The following is a 4,385-nucleotide window of genomic DNA, read 5'->3' on the forward strand; positions in this document are numbered from 1 at the left end:
GACAAGGACAGAGTGCAGACAGGCACTGTGGGCTGGCAGTTTAGTGCAGGCTTCTCTTTGAAGCATGGCTTGTGTGAGAGGCCCCTGTTTAGAAATGGCTGCTAGGCTCTGTTTTTAAAATTTGAGCCACAAGGAACCCTTCTTGGTATGTATCTTCTTTCTCAGGGTCCACATATACTATAGAGACATATTAGCATTAACTTTTACCTCAGTGCACAACTCTAGTAAAGAAAAGTATCCAACACTTAATCTCAGGTTATTTGGCTCCAGTTGATACATTTTCAATGAACAATAAAAATTAAACTCAATAACTTTACCCATACAATGTAAGAAGTTAAATAAACAATCAAATAAAATTTAAAAATGAAGATTAAAGGAATCAAAGATGAGAGGGGAAATTGGTCAAAGGAAAATAAAATCAACAATGAAAGCACAATCTATTTTGAAACGGTTTATGCAGAAAAAATTAGGAGGGACAAATACATGCACAAAAAAAGAAATATAGCATGTTTAAGTTGACTTTATTTCTGGACTATAAGAATTATTTCAATTCTTGAAGGTCTATAAATGTAATTGTTAATATTAAATCTTAAAAGACTCAAAAATATTCTCAAACCTGGTTTGATGGATTTGATCTAGAATGTTTTTTTTTAGATCTAAGACAATTCATTGTACAGATTCACTACATGTGTATTTGTGCAAGCTTATATGATTTTGGCAGCTTTTGCAAATTTTGAATTCTTTCTCTTAATTTGACTAAAATTATAGATATGGTGCATGTTCCTTTTCTTTGCTCTCTTTGTTGTATTTAGATTATTTCTGTTAGGATAAGGGGAAATGATGAGCTTATTCAACCATATTTTTATGGTTATAAAAAGAGAGCTAAGGATGTGTTTGCTTTTGCTGCTGCAACTTCATAGAAAAAAAAACTAAAAAATTTGTTTAGCCAGAGAGACATTTTCCTATGCTGATCCCAGAACTTTCTCTCTGATCTTCAAGAACTCTCTTGGTGTAGGACAGTTACCACAGATGAAATCTTGTAAATTGGTATCAGGCTGGCTGCAACAAAACCGCCTGGAGGAGTTCTTAAAAATTACAAATTAGTGGGTGTCAATCTTGGAAAATATGATTCATAAAATTAGTGGTAAGATCCCAGAATTTGTCATTTTAAATTACTCACATATTAATTCTGCTATCAGCTATTGTATGAATATCAGCTGGTATGTTTAACAATTAGAAATATTGGTAATGAAGAGAGTCCTAATTTATGTTCTAGGCTCTTGATGCAAATCCACATCTTCAGGGTTTCATACCTTGTGGGAAAAATTATTTGATTAAGCTTCAGCAACAAAGTGTTGAAGATAGACAACAGTGGAAAGCACACTTGAAGCTAGATCTCCATTAGGAGTAAAGGATTAGTACTTGTTGCTACTTTATGTCAGAGTCAGTGCAATAGTGGGACAATAAGATACTGATCTCGGTTTATTTTATAGAAAGTCAGTAACTTCAATGATAGTATTTTTTCCTGTCTAGGATTCACATTTTCCCTTTTCAATAATTCTGAAATTCAGGAATATTTGACTATTGATAAGATAGTGTGACTTTTCTTTTAAAGAGCTTTTATTAAAAAGATAGCACTGTTACAATTGATATAATTTAGGATTGAAGAAATATTGTGTTTCAATATAGTAGTAATTCCCCAGTCAAAGACTGTTTATTATTTTTGTTTAACAAATTTTTAGTGAGCAAATAATAAATATCAGTTGCTGTTCTTTATGCTGGGTTACAGTGTTGAAAAACACAGAACCATTTAATGATGACTCTACTTCTTAACCCTTCCCCTCATTTCAACCCCAAACTCTTTTTGGACATTCATGGATTATAGGTTGCCCCACAGTGGGCACATAAGAATATAAAGAATTGTATAAAGGATTGCATTAAAATGATCAAAATGTTACCTTCACAGCTACAGAAATACCCCGGTTTGTTAAAGAATCGCCACGTCAGGTGGTGGCCTAAGAAAAAAATAAACCTTCAAGGTTATGGCAGCTGTTGTTCAGATTTACAAAGCACATGTGAAAACTGATGTGTGCTTGGTAAATAAAGTCAGAGATGAGAACATACTGAGGACTTTGTAAGGAGCCTAAGAATCATGCATCCCATTTCAGTCCCTGCCCACCAGGGGGTGCAGCTTCCCAACACAAACGCAAACATTTCCTGTGTGAAATGCAGGCTTCAATTTATCATTTCACTGTGACTTCAATATTTCTTCATGTTAAGAATCAAGAACATTGTTTAGGTGACACTGTAGAGATGAACTCTTCTCCGGGCTTAGTGACTGTGTTACTCTTAGTGCTTGGTAAGTAACATGCCTCTTAAAATATGAATTCTTTCTTCTATTATGTCAGCAAAATCTTTAACCTCAATTTTAAGAGCTTAATGCCAAAGATGAGGAGACACAGATCTCTTTTCTTTTCCCCCAGAACGAACCCATGGAGACTCAGTGACCCAGATGGAAGACCCTGTGACCCTCTCAGAAGGGGATTCCCTGACTGTGAAATGTTCCTATGAAACCACACAGTATCCTGCTCTTTTCTGGTATGTTCAGTATCCTGGAGAAGGTCTACAGCTCCTCCTGAAAGCCATGAAGGCCAACGAGAAGGGAAGCAACAAAGGTTTTGAAGCCACATACAGCAAACAACCAAATACCTTCCACTTGGAGAAAGCCTCAGTCCAGGTGTCAGACTCGGCAATGTACTACTGTGCACTGAGTGACACAGTGACAGAAACTGCAGGGGGAGCTGAGCACAAACTCTGAGCAAAGCAAGGGGCCTGGCTGCTGAGTGTCTATGACTGATCTATTATGGTGGATTTTATTATTTAACATCAAACACATAGCACATTTAATACAAATTTTTAATCCTTTAATCACATTGAGTTGTTAGGATAAAAAGACCTCCATATATCATACTTATGCGGTTTTCTCAGACAAAGGAATATTTTTATTTACTAAATAATGCACTAAAACATGAATATTAAGATAAGTTGTCAAAATATTTGATATTTTATATGCATTAGTATGACTCCACATTTCTTTTTGACATATTTCATATAATAGGATACAAAAACTGACCCTTCTAGTAAATAAATATGAAGTTTATAAAGACAGTTAATGCCTCCTTTGATTCTACTTACTTGTGTACAGAATAATTATATATACAATTTTGATGATAAGGGTTTTCAATCTTCTTTTAATGTGTTTTTAGAGGATCTCTAAATATGCTTTTATAAATAGTTTGTAAAAGATTCCAAGTTGTAAAAGAATGAAGGTTGATAGAAATGTAAAAGATGTTGTTAACACTTGGCTTCTTTATTCTCTGCTGTATCAAGGTATAGAATTTCCTTAATTTTTGTATCATCTTTTTCTGTAAATCTTAATTTCTACTTGGTGTTTCATCCCTGTCTGTTTTTTTTTCTCTTTTCTATCTGATGATTAGTTTAAGTATACTTTTATCATTCAATTACAGTTGAAATTCAATATTATATTAGTGTCAGGTGTATAGCACAGTGGATAAACATTTATATAACAAAGAAAGTGATCTCTCCAATAAGTCCAATACCCACCTGGCACTATACATAATTATTCCAATATATTGACTATATTCTTTAAGCTGTACTTAATCCCTTCACTTTTTTAACCCATCCCCCCAACCACCATCCCATTTGGCAGCTATCAGTTTGTTCTCTGTATCTATGAGTTGGCTTGTTTTTATGTTTGTTCGTTTACTTTGTTTTTTAGATTCCACATATAACTGAAATCATATGTATTTGTCTTGCTGTCTGACTTAGCATAATATTCTCTAGATGCACACATGTTGAATATTAAGTTTTTGAATTTTTGCCCTTTTCCTTAGACCTCAGCTATGTAGGAGGTAACTTAGTTCACTAACCTGGTGTCCTCCTGGAGTTCCCTTTGTCTCTTCAGCAGAATGGACCTTCCTTTGGGATGTTTCTTTGGTGGGTGTGGTGGGTGAGGAAGGGGCTCCAGCCTCTGCACAAAGGGGAAGAATCCTACCTTATCTTCTCAGCATTCTTGGTTATTTTCTTTTAGGTCTGTCTCTTAAGCAATATGCAGCAATATTTTTTTAAATTTCAATTCAATCAAATAATCTCTTTTTACATATTTTTGATTACTGAGATAATTGGACTCATTTCTAGTATTTTGGTTTTGCATTACATGCTCTTCTTTTTTTCTTCTCTCTTTTAGTCTGTCTGCTGTTGCATTGATTACATATTCTTTTTCCTTCCTGCTGATTTAGAAAACGTAAAGTGTCTCTATTCTTAGACAAGCATCCTTAAATTATGTGTGTTGTATTTCTATAATA

The 4,385-nt window shown here is 34.3% G+C and overlaps 1 pseudogene; it reads left to right on the plus strand.

Moving 5' to 3' along the window:
* The first annotated feature begins 2,512 nt into the window (after positions 1-2,512).
* LOC107527015 (T cell receptor alpha variable 9-2 pseudogene) lies at positions 2,513-2,818 on the plus strand (annotated as a pseudogene).
* Positions 2,819-4,385: the final 1,567 nt, after the last annotated feature.

Source organism: Miniopterus natalensis, chromosome 1, assembly GCF_054644295.1.
Source record: "Miniopterus natalensis isolate mMinNat1 chromosome 1, mMinNat1.hap1, whole genome shotgun sequence".
Lineage (NCBI taxonomy): Eukaryota > Metazoa > Chordata > Mammalia > Chiroptera > Miniopteridae > Miniopterus > Miniopterus natalensis.